At 41.6% G+C, this 20,116-nt stretch overlaps 1 protein-coding gene across 2 annotated transcripts in view; it reads left to right on the forward strand.

Annotated features, from left to right (window-relative positions):
* The first annotated feature begins 15,831 nt into the window (after positions 1–15,831).
* Positions 15,832–20,116, forward strand: part of TGFBR3 (transforming growth factor beta receptor 3) — a 214,902-nt gene continuing 210,617 nt past the window's right edge. Inside the window, exon 1 of one of the 2 annotated variants that reach the window (XM_049879808.1) lies at positions 15,832–16,162. The gene's annotated coding sequence lies outside the window, so the exon portion shown is untranslated. The other variant, XM_049879809.1, reaches the window with a different exon arrangement.

Below are 20,116 nucleotides of genomic sequence, written 5' to 3' on the forward strand. Positions count from 1 at the left end.
GGACCATGGAAATGACTCCCAAGCCCACAGGGCAGTGCACAGTCTGTCTGGAAGGTGTGCAGATGGCATACAGTGCCAGGTATTCAGAAACCCTGGTGGCATAGTGGTTAAGAGTTTGGCTGCTGACCAAAAGGTCTGCAAGGTATTCCAACCAAAAGCCCACTGCCATCGAGTCAATTCTGACTCATAGCGACCCTATAGAACAGAGTAGAACTGCCCCCATAGAGTTCCAAGGACCACCTGGCAGATTTGAACTGCCGACCTCTTGGTTAGCAGCTGTAGCACTTAACCACTACGCCACCAGGGTTTCCAGCCAGGTATTCAGGAGACAGGAAAAGAAGGAAAGCAGAGAGAGATAAGAACCTGAGTAACGAAGAAAAATAAAAAGGAAAAAAAAAAAATGCCCCCAGGGATCCCACTGGCATGGCAGTGCAGACTGGGGAAGTGGCCCCCAAGCTTCACATTACAGCCCATCTAGAAGGCATGAAAATGGCCCACAGCACCGGGTATTTGGGAGACAGTAAGAGAAGGAATATAGAGAACAGTGAGAGTCTGAGAAATGAAGAAAAAGAAAAGGAAAAAAAAAGGCGCCCAGGGATCCCACTGGGGAAGTATCAAAAGAGATGAGGAGAAGCCTTATTAGTGTTTGTCACTATGAGAACCTGTTTAACTATGTGATGATTCAGCTTTACTGATCTGGCTATCTTCCAAACAGCATTAATATTGAACTACCTTGTGAATTTTGCAAAGGTATCAATGCCGCTGTTGGCACTAACAGAAAAGAGTAAGCCAAGGACATATGAGTACCTAGGAAGAGTCATCTGGGCTAAAACATTAACGTTAGAAGTGTTTGATTTTGAACCTGACAAGTAGAATCATTAATCTGCTATTACCAGAAGTAATGCGATTAATAGGAAAAAAAGTATTGACAGTGTATTTCTAAACTCCTTTTTAGGATGTAGTTTCCTCTTTGGCAGAACACTATTTCTGAAATGCTTTATCCGAAATTACCTTTTGCCATATATTCCTTTTATTTATTCATTCAGTAAGTATTTATTGAGCATTCCCTGTTTGCCAAACATTGGACTGAGCACCAAAGGTATTTGTTTTGCTATCCTATCTAAGAAGCATATTTTCATCTGCATTAAGAGCAATTAAAACAGCTATTCCCCATGATGCACAAAATGAAAAAAAATTTTTTTTTTTTTTTTAAGATACCAGCTTAAGCATTAAAAACAAAAAACAAACACATTGCTGTCAAGTCGATTCTGACTCATAGTGACCCTATAGGACAGAGTAGAACCTCTCCATAGGGTTTCCAAGGAGGGGCTGGTGGATTCGAACTGCCAACCTTTTGGTTAGCAGCCGTAGCTCCTAACCACTATGTCACCAGGGTTTCCTAGCTTAAGCATTAACTGCTTACATATCAGGATTCTAAATAATACACTCTTTGAGGGGGGAAAAAAAAGTTTAAATTTCTTTTGGTATTTGCTCTGTCTAGGAAACAAAGAAGTATCACAAAGGAGGAAAACTAAATGATTAGCAAACACATGAAATCATGTTCAACTTTACTAGGAGTCAGGGAAAAGCAAATCACTCTTCAGATTTAAAAAAATTTGAAAGTTTGACAGTATCAAATGTTGATGAGGATGAAGAAAAGTAGAATGGCTCATGCAATCCCGGAGGGAATCTACATTAATACAATTCCCATGGAGAGCAAGAACCTATAAAATTTTGTTTATACTTTGAAACCCAATAATTCTATTTCTAGTTACAGACCTTAGACTAGAGAAATTGTTACATGCATGAACTGGGAGACAGGTACAAAAATCTCTTGTTCATTGAAACATTGTATGAAATAGTAGAAATTAGAAACAATTCAAATGGCCATCTTTAAGGCAACAGATAAATAAAATGTGGTATAGTAATGCTATGGAATGTGATCTAGCAGTTATGAGAAAGGAACTAAGTCCACATATACAACATAGATGGATTTGGAAACCATAATGTTGAATGAAAAAGCAAGTTGCAGATTATTTGCTGCTCATGTAACATTTTTGAATGGACACATATATCTATACTATACCCAGTCCAGTGCAGTCGAGTCGATTCTGACTCATAGCGACCCTATAGGACAGAGTAGAACTGCCCCATAGAGTTTCCAAGGAGCACCTGGTGGATTCGAACTGCTGACCCTTTGGTTAGCAGCTATAGCACTTAACCACTACGCCACCAGGGTTTCCATCTACACTATACAGTGTTTATATATATATATATATATATACACACATACACATACACACACACACACACACACATACACACACACGTACATACATATATAGGAGTCCTGGTGCTGCTGTGGTTAAGAGTTGGGCTGCTAACCAAAAGGTCAGCAGTTTGAATCCACCAGCCTCTCCTTAGAAACCCTGTAGAGCAGTTCTACTCTGTTCTATAGGGTGGCTATGAGTTGAATTGACTCGACAGCAACGGGTTTGGGGGTTTATATATACATACATAGATGGCACTGGGTTCTGGGTTTATATATATATATATATGTCTGTCAGTTTATTGTACTTTCGTGGCTTGCATGATGCTGTGATGCTGGAGGCTATGCCACTGGTATGTCAAATACCAGCAGAACAGCAGGGCCACTCATGGTGGACAGGTTTCAGTGGAGCTTCCAGACTAAGACAGATGTGGAGAAAGGCTTGGTGATCTACTTGCAAAAACTAGCCAATGAAAACCTTAAGGATCACAACAGAACATTGTCCAACTTGCTTTAAACACACCATCAGGAAAGACCAATTACTGGAGGGGGACATCATGTTTGGTAAAATAGAAGGCCAGTGAGTGTGAGGGAGACCCTTGGTAAGATGGATTGGCACAGTAGCTGCAATGACGCACTTGAACGTGAGGATGGTGCAGGACGGGGCAACGTTTTGTTCTGTTGTACATAAGGTCACTATGAGTTGAAATCACCTCGACGGCAACTAACAACAACAACTATGTATATGTAAATATGTATACACACACACATACACTGAAAGGATACACACTAAATTCATGCAAGTGGTTGCCTCTGAAGAGACTGGCTGGGGAACTGGTCTTGACTATGGTTGGAGGCAATGTCGAGAGGGCTTAAATTTTACCTGTAATGTCTTATTTCTTATATAAAAAGACAGATAATTTGCCAGAATGTTAACAACGATTGATTCTGGGTTTTGACACATGGGTGTTACATTCTTTGTATTTTTCTATATTTTGAAGATTTCTTTTTTTTTTTTTCAATGAATTTATTAAAAAATGAGACTGGTAAAAAAATAAAAGAAAAGGCAGAGAAATGAAGATTTCTTATAAACAAGATCTGTTCTTTCTTTAGGAGACGAGTTTTCTGCTTTGTGCCTAGGCTTGGTCAGTTGTGCACGTTTCAGCCTGCACAATAGTAATAAATGGGTCTTGGAACAAAACGTGTAATCCTCTGCATAGCTGCATGGCACATTCTCACCAAGCCAGCCTAAAAATAACTGAGAAGTAAAAGTATTATGGGACAGATGACTCCTTGGATGACCTTCGGGACTCTTGGACTGTCCATTCAGTTAATCTCATCACAATCATATAATTATGAGGTTGGTTTGAGCTTCATGAACCGATATATACAGGGAAAATATGCTGTAACCGTAACTGTGCCATATCAGAGCCCTTTTCTTGTGTTTCTGTGTGAGGTTTTCCTAAAGATAGCAAAGCTGTTTTAAATATGTGCCTCAGACCTATCACCCTCTCCCACAAACAGACCTGTGCTGGTGTTGTACCTCTACCGCATAAATCCCCAATGCTGCACCATACCCCAACAGGCTACAGTTTGATAGTATAAGACCTCCCAAAGCAGCAGAACCTCAGACGGCTATTGAAAAGACTGTTTATACCCGCCTCAGAACAAGAGTCTCAGAAGGTGAAATACCAGTTAGTAAAAAATATGGGAAAGAGAAATACAAACAGGCAAGTACACAAGTGCACTCAAGCAATACTCAAAATTCCAGCTGAGTTGAACTTGGAGTTATTTAAGAAAAGTCAAATATCTGAAGAACCAGTTTGGGAGCCTCAGCCTGTTTTGTTTTTTTTTTTTAAGATACATACCAGTTCACTATCTGGAAAAAAAAAAAAAAGTTGAAAGGGATTTATACCCAATGGAATGAAACCTGAGACGATCGATCTCCAGTCAAATGCAAAGTTATAGTTCAGCATTCCCAGTGAAGTTTCTTCCCCCAAACTCTGTATTTTAAACTGTATCAGGCCCAGGGAAGTTTAAAGAATACCTAAGGAAATTGTGAAGTTATGTGATACAATGAAAAACTGGAAAATAATTCATCTATGAAAAAAAAGTATAAAATTCCTAATTTATATGCTTGTTTTTACAAATGTGTACAAACTCCACATATGTACATATTATGCTTATGCATTTAAATGTCATAAAATCACATTTAAGGAAAAATAGGAGAAAATTTGAAGAGGAGAGAGAGAGAAAAAAGAAGGCACCAAAGTCATACAGAATGCATAAAACCCTTTGAAACTTTTTATTTATTTTATTTTTTATAGGCCCTGAACAATTGATTTGCTTGATTTTTAAAACAAAGTGGAGGGTATTTTAACATTCTTATAGAGAAAGCTTAGGGAGTGTTAGCAGGATCATTAGGGCAGGAGGTATGTTATTCTTTCTCAAAGGAAAAAGTCAAATGGAAAGGAAGGGGCTATCTAAGTCAATGAATATTTTCTTCCTCTCTCTCACCCTTAACACCCATTTCTGTCTCCTTCTGTAGCATCAGGGCCTTTACTATTTCAAGATAGCTAAGTGTGTTCCAAGGAACCTTGGCGATGGGAGTGGTTAAGCCCTTGGCTGCTAAATGAAAGGTTGGTGGTTTGAATCCAGTTCCACGGGAGAAAGATGTGGCAGTCTGCTTTCATAAAGATTACAGGTTGGAAGCCCTATGGGGCAGTTCTACTCTGTCCTACAGGGTCGCTATGAGTCAGAATCAACTCAGTGACAGTTTGGTAAGTGTATTACAGCAATGATAATAGCAGTACAATATGGGACCTAATTAAAAAAAAAAAAACAAACAAACCTCTATCAGCATAGTATTATAAGAACAAACTAAAAGCTATGTGCTTTGTACAACACTTAAAAAAAAAAAAAAGAGCAATGTGCTAAGGCATTACACATTATTTTCACTCCTACCTGGAAGAAACCCTGGTGGCATAATGGCTAGGAGCTATGGCTGCTAACCAAAAGGTCAGCAGTTAGAACCCACCAGGTGCTCCTTGGAAACCCTATGGTGCAGTTCTGCTCTGGCCTATAGGGTCACTATGAGTCGGAATTGACCCGATGGCAATGGGAAAGTGGTACCTGACCCTTTCTCTCCCTTCACCTAACTTTAACTAGCAGGATTGTTTGCTTCTGCTATGGGCTTGGTCTATCTACTCTATGAGACCAGTTCCGCCCATGGGCAGGGAGTCCCTTCCTTGTGCTAGAACCTCTGGCTTGCAGGTCAAGCTTCACTCATGCTGTTTTTTCCACCCACTTGCTTTCTGCCTGGACAAACTGGTCCTAATTCCTCCAGATCAAATGTATCCGGCTGCCTCCCAAGTCCTGCTTTGCTTAATACCTAAAGTCTTTAACACCTCAGTCTCTTCTTGAGCCCCTAGAGATGCATCTCTCTCAATAGTTTTTGTAAAATTTCATTATGTTCCTCAATCTCTCATCTCTGGGTAACTATTTCTGGAATGAAGCCATTCATTAATTTGATGTTTATTGGATACCTGCTAGATGCAGACAGTCTGCTAGGAGCTAGGAATAGAGTGCTGGTCAAGATAGTCATGGTCTCCACCCTTGCGAAGCTTATAGCATAATGTGGAATTTATGCAGGAAGCCTCTAAGGAAGGGCCAGGCTTTATTCATCAATGTGACTGAATAAGAACCTGTCTCCGTGTGTGTGGAGTGGTGGTGGGGGGGGCGGGGGAGGAGGAAAACTGAAAGCAGGGAGACTTGTTAGCTCTGACTCATGGTGAGCTTATGTATAACAGAATGAAACGGTGCCCAGTTCTGTACCATCTTCATGATCTTTGAAATGTTTGAACCCATTGTTGTGGTTTCCCTCATTATTGCTGGTCCTCTACTTTACCAAACATCATATCCCTTTCTGGGGACTGGTTTTTCCTGACGATGTGTCCAAAATAGGCAAGATGAAGTTTCATCATCCTTGCTTCTAAGGAGTCTTCCAGTTTTATTTCTTCTAAGACTGATTTGTTCATTCTTCTGGCAGTCTACAGAGCTATCAAAATTGTATAGGTTAGAGGTGATGGTATTTTGGACTGAGATAGTAGCAGCAATGGAAATAGTGAGTAGTGGCAATTTGAAGGTAGAGCAAACAGGACTGGCTGATGAACTGGTTATTGGGCATGAGAGAGAGGAGTCAATGATGATCCATGTTTCTGGGCTGAGCCACTGGGTGAATGGTGAGGCTATTTACTAAGATATGGGAATCAAGAGTTTAGTCTCCACAAAATGACAAATAGTGTATGATCCCACTTATGTGAAATAGGCAAGTATATATAGACCAAAGTGAAGTAGAGAAAATACTTTTCTGTAGTGTTTTAGTATTAAAATAAGAGAGAATATATTTTCTAGTTTAGCTGTATAAGCTGTGATTAAAATCTTTAGTCTTTGAAAACATCTATTATTTGCGCTGGAATCTGTCTCACGGCTGTTCCATTGTAGAAAAACAAATTCCATTGTAGAAAAACAAGGTAATCAAGATTTTTGTTGTTGATTAAACCATGTTTCTCTCTGAGGTGACAAAAACAATGGGCGATACCATCAGGACCCGAGATAATTGAGCAAAACCCGGACCCATCTTGTGACCGAAACCAGGATGGCGTAAAGAGGCCTGCAAGATGTCAACAATAAGTCACTTCGTCATTACGTCCCCCTCAAAGAAGAATCAACATTCCTGGGAGTTTCTAAACCCTGACCCTCTCTCTATAAAACCCTTTTGTAGCCCTCTTGGGGCGGACAGAATCTGGGGGAAACTTTGCCCCCTCTGTCTCTTCAACTCTGTGTTCAATAAAGCCCTCTTGCTGCTTACCTCCTCCTGTCTCACTATTGGCCTGTGGCAGGTGGCTCAAATCCACAATTCATGGTAACAAAAGCTTATTAGTGGTTGTCAGGAGTAGGGGGGAGGGGAAAGGGAGGGTCAACACTTAGGGGCCACTGGATTTCTGTTGATGACGGAGGAATAATTTGGAAGCAGTGGTGATGGTGGCACAACATGATGAACACAATACTGCTGAGTTGTACATGTAAAAATTATTGAATTGGTGAATGTTTTGTCACATATATTTTTACCGTACCAAGGGAAAAAAAAGAAGTTTGGTTTTTGACATGTTTCATTTGATTTTGCTATTGAAAAATCAAGTGGAGATGCTGAGAAAACAATTGAATATATGAGTTTGGAGTTCAGGAGAGATATCCAGGATGGAGATAAAAATTTGACAATCATGAATTAAATACTTGAAAGAGATTGTTCTACATGATAGCACCCGGAAAGAAAGTATCAATAGAGAAGAGAAGAGGACCAAGAACCATGCTCTGGGATAAGGTAACATTTAGAACCTGGGAACAGGAAGAAGAGCCAGCCTAGGAAGGTGCTTTGGAAGGAACAGTCAGTGAGTTAGGAAGGAAACCACTAGTGCACGTTATCCCTGCAGCCAAATAAAATATCTCAAGGAGAAAAGAGTGATCTCCTAAGTCATAAGCCATTGAACAGATAAGTAAGATGAAAACTGACAGTTGCCATTGGGTCACCACAGGTGACCTTAACTAGTATGGTCTGATTGGATCTGGCTGAGGAGGAAATGGTAGAAGAAGCACAGACAACAAATATAGACATCTCTTTTGAAGAATTTTGCAACAAGAAAGTAGACATGGGAGGATATTTGGCATGTAGGGTCAAGTAAGATTTTCTTTTTTAAGGAGAAACATTATACTTGTAAGTTGATGGAAATGATCCAGGAGAGGGGAACATCTGAGGATGTAGTTGAGAGATGGAATTGCTACAGAATGAAAGGTCTTGAATAGTTGAAGGAATGGAACCCAGAGCACAGATGCCGGGGACAGCACCAACTCATCCAAGGCGATGGAGAGAAAGCAGAGCAGAGAAGAATAAACACAGATAAATTGGTAGATGTGGTGGTGGTAAAATGAGGATATATTCTCCTGAGGGCTTCAATATTCTCAGTAAAATAAAAGCAAGGCCATTAGCTGAATTTTAGGAGACAGAGAAAACATTGAAAATTTGAGGAGCGAGAAGAAGTAAAATAAATATCTTGGAGAGTAGGAGCTGATGAGGAAAATATAGCAGGATTTCTGAGCAGTGCTAAGGGCCTAATGAGGATTATGGTAACAAATTTAAAGTGAAACTAGTTATGGTTGTGGATGGTGAGAAAGTGATAAGGTCAATAAATTAGAGATCCTAGTGTGGTAAAAAAAAAAAAAAAAAAAAAAATTGTTTGAATCATGATACCAGAGACAATGAGTTGGAAAGGTAGAGATGGGTGGTCAGAGAAGAATGCTTGAAATTGAGATTTGGCAGGTGAAACAGTTATTGCTACTTGAAAATGACTTGTGCTTGAACACAGTACCAGGTGGCTGAAGTAGGATGGAAGAACAGGTCATTGGAGGTCAAGGAATTGAGAGGCCAGGGTTTTCCAGAGACAGAATATACAAAGGGTTTTACTGGTGGTTTACAATAAATTCCAGAGGGCAAATTGGAAAGGTTTGGAAGGTTGTGTGTGTGGAGTCAAGTTAGGGGAGGTACAGAACCATTTGGTGGTAGGAGTCCAGGTGATGAGGGATGATGCGGGAGACTTGGATTTCTTGCAGAGATTGATGTAAACAGGAATGTGAGGTCCTCATGGTCTCTTAGGCGGAGGTGAATGATCCCGGCCTAATTCTAGCCTCCTTCTTGGGACTATGTGGTGAGTCTTTTAGACACTCCTGCCTTAGAGACTTAACACCTCTTTTGCCATTGCTTAGAATGTTCTTTCTCTGTATCCACTGAACCCTCAGCTTAGTACTTACCCAGACCAAGGAGCTAGGTCCCTCATCTAGCACTTATAGTCTCATTCGATAGTTAACTCATAATACTTCTACTGTTGCTTAGTTATCTTTTTATTATATTTTGCACCACCATATGTATCTTTCATCTCTTAACATGGTTTAGCAAATTTCAGTGAATATGGGTTGGTTTTTGTTTCCTGGAAGAAGCTAACGTCCTTCAGAAAGCAGCATTAATTGTATGAGTAAAAGGGAAATTTTAAAGGGATTTTAGTTAAAACGTTTTTCTCAAATGTTAACCGTGTATACAACTGAAAAAACCAAACCTGTTGCCATTGAGTTGATTCCGGCTCATAGTGACCCTATAGGATGGAGTATAACTGTCCCATAGGGTGAAGTTTTTAATTATAGAAAAATCTATTGGTTTTTAATTATCACTGACAAAAAAATAAATAAATAAAAACAGAGAGAGAGAGTAAAAGATTGCTTTTTAAGATTATCATTGAAATGAAGACACTATATGAATTTGTTTTTTTTTTAACTCATTCTTGGACTTTGAAGAATATGTCTGCAGGACATAGTTGAGAAACTTTCCTTCTTAGGTTACGTGTTGAAAGCACAGTGGGTCACCTAAAGAAATGTCAGCAGGTAATTTTAAAACCTATACATAGAAATACCCATTTCTAAAATATATTAGGAAATGAATTTTATAAAGCTAAACCTACAGCAGGACCTAACATGGAGTAAGAGCTTAATAAAAGGTAACAACTACCACCATCCTTTACTGAGGGTCAATAATATTAGCAGTAATAATGAAATAACTTGGGTGTTTTTAGAAGCAGTGTCCCTGTTTCTCATACTTGTTAAAATGAAGGTAGTTGGCTTTTATTTTTTAGAGTGTCAAAGGCACTAGGAAGGAAAGGATTAATTAATTGGATTTGGAATAAAGCCTTTCTCTGAAACTACCTTGGTTAATATTTACACGCATTGTAAACTATTTGGATGAAATCCCACAGATGCAACTCAAAATTAATAGTAATGTACATATATAATTCTTTTTGTTATGTACTGATATTACTTTTGAGTTCTTACTGACACCAATGTCTCAGCTGGTAATTAAATGATTGGTACTTGGATCTGCTATTAAAGATCCAAACCCACTGCCGTTGAGTTGATTCCAACTCATAGAGAACCTGTATAGGACAGGGTAGAACTGCCCATAGGGTTTCCAAGGCTGTAATCTTTATGAAAGCAGACTGTCACATCTTTCTCCCACATTAAAAATCTAGTGATGTAAAATCTTTGGTTGCTTTAATTGTACTTTTATAAAAGGAAAAAAAAAACTATGCTATTACTTGGGTAAAAATGACACATGCTGATTATGAAGCAATCAAGCATGGATAAGATGATAACTGTGAGGATGAGATGGTCCCTCTCATCCATCTCTGCTCTGTGCAAGCCTCTCAGAATATAGACACAGCCCCTGGACAGAGAGGGTGTGGGGAAGACCCTCAATTGACTAAGGAGCTCACAATGGAAATTAGGTCGTTTTTAGAAAATTAAAAAAGTCCTGCGTCTGGTATACTTGGTTGTGGGCTGAGATGGATAACATTCACAGATAATCGCATATGTCCTGGGTGTCCCTCTTCTTTTGTTGGTCCCCCTGAACATAGAATAATATGTCATAAAAAAAAAAATTTTTTTTTTTTGGTGATTATTTTTTTTTCCAGGCTCTGAACAAATAAAACCCAGAAAAACAGAAGACAAGGGCTAGTTCCCTGCACAGCACCTCTGGAGTTGGGGGTGGGTATGGAGTCCTCCCTCTGGAATCCCAGCTCCCATCCCTAGGACAGCTGCATCCACTACAGAGCTAACACCACAGGGGTCTCAGGGAGTTTTGCTATCACTTTGAAATGGTGTGAGGTTTCCTGCTCACTGAGGGGGAAATTAAAGGTGTATTGTGGAAACCTTCCTTGGAGGCACTTGCTTGGGCACAGGAAATGGCAAGTTTGCAGGAACTCCCAGTTTCTGGAAAGGAATTTGCTTTGAGTTTTTAATGTTCAAATTCTCTAAGAAATTCCCAGGCCTAAATCTGAGGTTTGGTGTTTGGGCTCTGCTCTGCACACAGGTTCATCTGATAGTATTTTTTTTTTTCTCGTTAATTCGAACTTTACCAGCTGCAAATTTTATCAGTGAAAACCAAATTCTAATCTTGTATATAGATACAGAGAATGTGGCCTCTTTAGAGGACGACCTTTGCTTTCGGTGATATATAAAAACACCTTCAGGTATGAATTGGAATCTTTATGAGTGAATTTTAGAAATAAAGTAGTAAATCTGTTTGTAACAGGTCAACCCAGCAGAAAATAGGAACACATACTGTGTAGTTCGTAGACCAGCATCCTGTCACAACAATATTGGGGCAACATTTGGTTCATGTTCTGTCACCCATTCTTAAAGGTAGTTTTGCAATTGCCTCCAAGAAGTTGGCTTACTAGACAAACTTTAAAGCTAGTATTTCCTCCCCCACCCCTTATTGGCTGAAAAGAATCTATTTTTATGTGGTGGTGGGGTATTATTTCTCTTAATGAACTTTTTTTAATCCCTTAAAACTTTTAAAGAATTGAGCTTTTAAGAATGAAGAAAACCAAAGACATAAGTGAAATATTATCCCAAAGGACCAATGGACCACAAGTACCACAGCCTCCACCAGCCTGAGCCCAGAACAACTAGGTGGTGCCCAGTTACCACCACTGACTGCTCTGACAGGGATCACAATAGAGCAGGAGAAAAATGTAGAACAAAACTCAAATTCACAAAAAAAGACCAGACTTACTGATCTGAGAGAGACTGGAGGAACCCTGAGAACATGGCCCCTGGAAACCCTCTTAATTCAGAACTGAAGTCACTCCACAAATTCACCCTTCAGCCAAAGATTAGCAGGCCTAGAAAACAAACAACACATGTGAGGAAGATGCTTTGTAGTTCAACCATGCATATCAGACTAAATGGGCACACCTGCCCAAAAGCAAAGATGAAATGGCAGAAAGGGATAGGAAAACTGACCAAATGGAAACAGGGAATCTGGAGTTGAGAAGGGGAGAGTGTTGACGCAGCGCGGGGTTTGCAACCAATGTCACAAAACAATTTGTGTATTAAATATTGAATGAGGAACTAATTTGCTCTGTAAACTTACACATAAAGCGCAATAAATAAAAAGAGAGAGAGGTTAAACAGCCAAGCAGAGGAAAGATGGGATAAAACAGACACCAAGACACTCGGAGATCTCCAGTGAACCAGGACGCAGAAGCTGAAGAGACAAGGACCTTCCTCCACAGCCCACAGAGAGAGAAAGACTTCTGCAGAGTGAGCACTCTGAATTTGGACTTCTAGCCACCTAAACTGTGAGAAAATAAATTTCTGTTCGATAAAGCAGCACTAGATAACTAAGACGTGTGTATGTACCTGTGTGCACAATAAATAACACGTGGTACACACAAAAAAGAATCGATCTTTTAAAAAAATAGAAGACTTTTTATGGGTACAAAACCCAGTGCAGTTGAGTCGATTCCGACTCAGTCTTTATGGGTAGAAGGGTGCTTTTTCACATCCGGCACGAAATGGAGATTCAGAGGACAGACTCTGGAACTAGACTCCGGATCTGATACCTGGCAGTGCTGTTTGCTGGTTGCATGACTGTGGGCAAATTAGCTAACATCTCTGTAAATCATTTTAAAAAATGAGGATAATAGATCTGTTATGAGGATTAAAGGAGTCTCCAGGTGGTGCAAACAGTGAAGCGCTAGACTACTAACCAAAAGTTTGATGGTTCAAACCCACCTAGCAGCGCCTTGGGACAAAGGCCTGGCAATCTGCTTCTGAAAGGGCACAGACTTGAAAACCCTATGGAGCAGTTCCACTCTGAAACACACAAGGTCACTGTGAGTTGGAATCAACTGCACAGCAACTGGTTTTTTTTTTCTTTTAAAGTGTGGATTAAATGAGTTAGAATCTGTGCAGCGTGAAGCATGTGCCAAGTACTTGTTGAAAAACAAAACAACCAAATGATTTTTCTAATGATGTGATTTTAACAGAAATTTGAACTGTTTGCTTTTTTAAGAACCTAGGATAAATCTAGTGTGCTGTTTTAGGACCATAAATGAGTTTTTTGTGAATTTGTTCAGTTGACTGCTTATCAACAGAATCTGGAGAGAGATGCCACCAACCATGAGTCATCACGTTTGTGTGGGCCCACACCTATAGACCAGGTGGTTCCTTGTAAGAAATAATAATAATAATAAAGTCCCCAGTAAATCACTGAGACTCTGCTGTCAAAAAGTTTTATCAAGTGCGATAAAGTGCACCTCTTTATATCACCACCCTGCCTCCAATTATTTTGAAAACCTTTGGAACAAATGACCCAGACACCATCTTGGGCCAAAAAAAAAAAAAAAAGCTTGTACCCCATGGTATCAAATACTGTAACTTAAAAGCAGCCTTACATTGTAAGAAACCAATGAAAGGAGAGGATCCATTCCCCTAGAAATCAGTGATATTGCCATTAATAGAAGATAGGGGAACCCTTCTTTTTAAAGCTTTGCTTAGAAACTAAGAATTTCAGTTTTTTTTTTTTTTTTTTTTTTAACTCTTGCTCTATGCTTCAGATATCTGGACTTCTGCTGATATCAAATCATAGTGTAAAGATCTAAAGAGAAAACACTTCTATAGACATTATGAGTTTCATGAATACTGATGTAATTTGTGGTCTTTCCCCCATACCATCTACTGAAATTCATTGGACAGTCCTGAATTTTAAGACGTTTTTTTAAAAAAATACCGTTAATTTTGCCGGCATGTAAAGCTTTTGGTAACAGGTGGTATAGCCTAGAGGTTGAAAGCTTGAACTCTGAGCCAGGTGGATGTGTCTGAATCATGGCTCTTCCGCTTATGAGATATACTGTCCTGGCACATTATAAGGTCTCAGTTTGTACATACTATCCTATTCCCGATAGGGCTGTGAGAAGTAAATGCATTAATATGTATGGAATGTTTAGTACCATTCCTGGCAATTGCTCAACAGATGTTGGTGATTACTATTGTGAATCTGGCTCTACGGAGAACAGTCACTTCAGTCGTTAAAGACACTCCTAAATTAAGGTATTCAGAACTTGTTTTCTTCTCCTTCTTCTACCATGGCATTTCATTTTGAAAGTCTCAGCATGATTGATACATTTAAATGTGGATTAAATATTCACACTCAGTTTAAGTGTTCATGTCTGCACTTGAAACTAAAACTTGACAACTTGAGGCGTGAAGACTATGTAATTTGAGCCTAGGAGAAATCTAAAAGCCTTAACTGTAGACAGACCATATAAAAGCTGAGGTTAACTCCACCTAGCTTGTTCGCTCCTTTAGGGTATTATGCTTTTTTGTATCTCCAATGCCTGGCTCACACCTCTCACTTGGTAGGTGCTCAACAAATATTAGTAAGGAATCAATGGTCCCTTGAGGAAGTTTTTGAAGGAATCCAGGTGATCAATGACATTTTAACCTTTGTGAATGGATTTCTAATTGTGTAGATTCTTTATGTCCAGGGGACAAGAGAAAGACTCTAAGAAATACTTTCTGTCCTTTCAAAGCAAGAAAAATCTAGTAACTTTCAAATAATAATGTTAACAATAATATAAGAATTCACCACATCCCGCTTCAGAGCTTGAAGAGATCTTAGAATTCTCCTAGGCTGAACCCCTTATTTTACAGAGGAAAAAATCCGGACTTTGAGAGTTTAAGCCACTTGTCCAAGGTCACAGGCTAGTCTAAAGGCACAGTCAGGAATGGAAGTCTGGTCTCCCTGAAATGACCCAGTCTTCGGTCATTTCACTTGCCTGTGACTTACTATAGCTCTTAAGAGAAAAAATAGGGTGTAAAAAGGAATATCAAAACGATGTTCTGATTACTGCTTTTGTAAACTCTTGCAGCGTACAGTTCACATGCACAGGTACACGGGGCGCACAGCAGACAGCGTTATACACCGGAGCAAACTCGGCGTAAAACTAAGTCATGCTGATCTAGCCCTTTACGGGTATTAATTTATTTAGTGAGCAGGGGGAAACAGCTGGTCTCTCCGCTCTTTCCGAGGATGAGGCAAGACCGGCTGACCCCACCGTCAGAGCGTATCTTGAGATAACAAGCGGGATTGGAGGTTGGGATAAAACAAACAAGGACAGATTGTGTTCGAGGGGGGCTGTGCTGGAGACTGACAAGAGGGTGTGATCAGATTGAGGTTTAGAATTTTTATATCTAAGACCGAAGAATTAAATAAAAACCCAACACCTCGGGAGAGCCCTGGGAAGTTTCCAGGAACTAGTTTGAGGGAGCAAGTCACTACCGCGCCCGCGTCCTCCCGCATTTTCCCGAGAACTGGGACCTCCATTCGCCGCCCCAACCTGGGCGCGCTGCAGCCCGGCTGCGCCCGCCGTTCCTCCTCGCCCTCCCGCCACCGCCCGAAGGGAAACTCAGGCTTGCGCAGCGCTCGGGGTTCATCCATCAGCCGGGTAGGAAAAGGGGGAGGAGAAAGGAGGCCAGGGGAGGAGTTTCTGCGCCGCCCGGAGCCCCCGGTGGGGACGGCGGAGGAGGAGCGCCTTCCCCCCCCACGCGCTGATTGCTGTGGCGTCCTGCCTGTCCCCGCCCGCGCGTGTGTGTGTGTGTGTGTGTGAGAGAGAGAGAGAGAGAGAGAGAGAGAGAGAGAGAGAGAGTGCGTTGGGCGGCCCGATGGGGGTTATCGAGGCTTTCGGGGACGCGGAGCGGCGCTTTCCTCCTCCCAGTGAGTGAGGGAGGGAAGTCAGAGGCGCTCGTGCCCGGCCACTTTCCCTGCGCGATCCCCGGAGCTCCCTGCAGGAGGTGAAAGTCCCGTGGCGGGTCCGGATGGCGTAGTTGCGCCGCGGCGCAGCAGCTGCCGGAGCTTGCCGCCGCCGAGCGCTGGGCGGGGAAACTTTCCTCGGCTTTTCTTCAACTTGCCGCGGGTGGATCTCGGTTTGACACACCACCCCCGAGGTACGTGCCGGCCTGGCCCGGCGGCGCTGCAACCTCACGCCCGGACGCCCCTTCCCGCGCCGCTTGCCCAGCACCCGCCCGGGCCGAGGACTCTGCAGGCTACACGGTGCCCAGTGGTGCTGCGCGGAGTTTCCGTGCCTGTTCCACGGTCGGGGTTGCTCCGGGTGCCGGGACCCCGGGGCTTGGGAGGGCGGTGTTTACGCTCGGAGGAGCCGGGACTCTGGGCCGGCGGTGCGTGGAGAGCAGCGGCCTGAGGTGGGCAGCGCTCGGGCGATGCGCTGGGCTGGGGAGGAATTCCCTTCCTTTCCTCGCCCGCGCTCACTCTTCCTCTCTGCGGTTTCTTGTGACCCTGGCGGGGCGCGCCGGCCACTTCCCTCCCGGCGCGTGACAGCGTCGGTGGGTGAGGTTTGTTGTGGGTTTGCATTCAATTGCCCTTGGAGAGGCTGCAGCTCCAGGACTCGCGCAGGGACGCGAGCTGCGCTCCCAGCCGGCCGCACCCTCGGGGTGCTCCACAGGCGGCGCTAAGCGCTGCACCCTGGAGTCCCCGCGGAGAACGCGCCCCCCGTTTATTTATTAACCACATCTTCTCGTTTATTTTGAAGTGTTCTTAGTATGTTTATTTGATTAGAACAAACTCGGAAACCTGCTTGCAGACTTGTTCTTTTTAGGGTATTTGCCCCACTTTCCAAAGTCATTTAGTGTACGGGGAGCCGGCGTGTCAGGTTTGAATGATCTTGGCAGAGTGGAACTAAATAGATTTGGTGTCCACAAAAAAGCTGCGAGAGGATAATCGCTCCACTTCCTTAGCTGTGAAATGGGAGTAATAGTACCAGCCTCTCAGGTTGGTGTGAGGATTTAATATGTGTTGAGTGGTAGGACAGTGCTTGGCATCGAGTAAGCGGTGCTCCAGAGTTAGCGCTGCTTGCCCCTAGCCCTGCGCTGGCGGGAGAAGAGCGAGAATAGCGGGTGGTAGGAGTGCCAGTCTCAGGTGGGGAACCAGGCGTTTTCTCAGCTCCATCTCCCTCCCAAGAAAAGCAAGTGAACTGTTTGAGAGGAAAGAAGGAAAAGTCTATACAAGTAGCAGAAACACTTACCTAGACCTCTTAATTTTCCTGAAATAATATTTCAGGCTGCAGACACCTACTTTAGTGTGAAATTAGCTGTTTCTTTTGGGTAATAATAATAAACCCAGAAAAAACAACAACAACAAACCCGTTGCCGTCCAGTCGATTCTGACTCAAAGTGACCCTATAGGACAGAGAGTTGAACAGCCCCATAGGGTTTTCTGCCGCGGAGCGGCTGGTGGGTTCCAACCAGTGGCCTTTTGGTTAGCAGCCAAGCGCTTTAACCACTGCACCACCAAGACTCCTGGTAATAATTATAGCTAACTTTTTTTTTTTTAATCCAAACTGTGTGCCAGACATTCTGCTAAATGCTCTAATGGATACAGCCACACTTAATCCTCCCACCAACTCTGGTAAAAACATTATTCATAGCCCCATTGTACAGATAAGACACTAGAGGCTAAATTACTTGCTCAGGGTCATACACCACTTTCTATTAGCTCTGTCGGAGAGTAAGCTTAGTTGCTCAGTGGAGAGCAACGAGTGTGGTTAGATTTGTGTGCAGTGAGCCCATGTATCTTCCCTGTCTCAGCTTCCCATTTGAAACACTAATGGGGTATATGTGATTAATTTATGTGATATACGTATGGGGGTATCAAATTATAGGTTTTCTGAAACTGGCTCAAGATAATTATAAATTGAACTGACTGAATTAATTTAGATCTTTATTCTTAATTTGTTTTATGAATTCTCTAGACATTGCTGACCAGCATTATTTGGCTTCCATAGGAAACAGCTTGAGTTTGGCATAGGAGGCTGGGAAATAATTCTTAGCCCCTAAAGGGCTATTAAAATTAAATTAATTTCATGCCATTGTGTCAGTTAAAGGATGTTGTTCTGTTTCTTGGTGTTTTCTGCTTTTGGCTTTAGTTCTGCATTGTTTAGTGGTTCAAGGATTCAGCATATTTTTGCCCTTCGGTTTGTCTTTGTCAACTTTAATTTTTCCCATTTTGGTGGAATCTGACTGTTATATGGCAGCTTTGCTTAACAACTGTTGATTCAGCTCATGTTTTAAAATATCACCAACCTGCTTTTGAACACCATTACTTCAAAAGCAACCCCTGGGGAATTCATTGTTATTTTGAACATTAGCCAATAGGGGGAGCATAATACACTATTGATGTCTATAAGGCACCTAAACCAGTTTAGAGTATTAAACATACATCTCAGAAGTGGAAAATGTTACTGCTTTATCTAGCAAAACAACCAAGTTGCTTTCGGAGTTTACGATGGAGAACTGGATTTAATTTCAACTGGTTAAAATAAGAATGACTTTGAGGAGAGGGAGTATATATTTGACATATGTCAAGAACTCTCGTGGCTGGACAGATGTTAAATATACACATGTAGGTTTTTGCAGTTTGTTTTCCTTAACAGGTGTATATTTTAAATTATTTTGTGTCATTTTAACGATACTTCAAATTTTCTAGGAAGGCTGACAGTCCAGAGAAATCCATTGTGAATCCTTTTTTGTAATGTTCCTCATTTGTCTTTTGTAGAAAACTAGATATAGGGAATTTGCATTCAGGAAGGTTGGGATACTCACAATCTTGTCTTTCATTAACATCTTCCAAGTACAAGACAATAAGGGATTGTGATCCTGTAAAAGGGGTGGGCAGTGGTGGAATTCTCCCCTTCCGTGCGTGAGACCTGGGCTCCATTCCTAGCCAGTGCACCTCAAGTGCAGCCACCACCCCAGCGCAGTTTGCATGTTGCTATGGTGCTGAACAGGTTTCAGCAGACCAGGAAGAAATCCAGTGAAAACCCTATGGATCACAATGGTCTGATCTGCAACCGATCCAGTGGGTAGCCCAGCACTGGGCAGAGTTTTGTTCACTTGTGCATGAGGTCACCATGAGTTGAGGGCAGACTCAACGGCAAGTAACAACAGCATCCTGAGTAACAGTCATTAATTCTATTTGTGCTCTTCAAAGGCGTGTATTTTAATATAGTAATAGTTCAGAAGTATATTGTGTAGGTGTGATGTGTCTATAGGCACTCATATCTGTAAATATAAACAATACTTAATTAATCTGCTTGGAAAAATAGTCAAATCAACTCCTTTTAAAAAAAGGTTTTCAATCTTTGCAATTTTCTCTCTTGTTTCTTGTTGTTGTTAGGTGCCGTTGAGTTGATTTTAACCTTTTGGTTAAATCTTGGTTAGCAGCCAGCACTTACCTGTTTGTGCCACCGGGGCTCTTTTTGTTTCTTGTGTAGCTCTTTCTATAGTATTAATTTAACCTTATTTCATTTACCAAGTTAGGATCAGGTGGATCCCATTTAAAAATAACTTTCAAGTTTAGTCCCTTCTTTCTAAATCCCAGCATTGCACTCACACTTCAGAGTAGCATTTTATTTAGGATTTAATTTAGTCTTCCATGCTCTGATTAGCTTACTCGTTGAGCAGACATTTATCAACCCCCTACTCTTTTTTTTTTTTTTTTTACTCTTATGGTTCCTGGTTTTAGAAACTGGCAAATTAGTGCTCTTTCAATCATCAGATAGTAGGGGGCCAAGACTCCTTATGGGGCTTTGTCATGGAAAGCCTTTATGGATGGACAAAATTGGGTTGCTTGAAGGAAACTATTGTCCCATTCTTTTTGAGACCCAAAAGAATACATCCTTTCCTTTTGCATGCAAATTTCACGGTACCTTGTAAAAAGGCAGGTGGCTACTTTTCTGGGGGCAGATTCTGGGCCTAAGAGCCCAGGGAACTCCATTGTCCTTTGAGTGCTAAGAAGGTGATCACTGCTGACTTCTTTAGTACCTAAGGGGTGACCAATTTCCTGGGATCGTAAATCTGTGGAAAGTTCTGACTTTACATCTTAAG

This window comes from Elephas maximus, chromosome 3, assembly GCF_024166365.1.
Source record: "Elephas maximus indicus isolate mEleMax1 chromosome 3, mEleMax1 primary haplotype, whole genome shotgun sequence".
NCBI lineage: Eukaryota > Metazoa > Chordata > Mammalia > Proboscidea > Elephantidae > Elephas > Elephas maximus.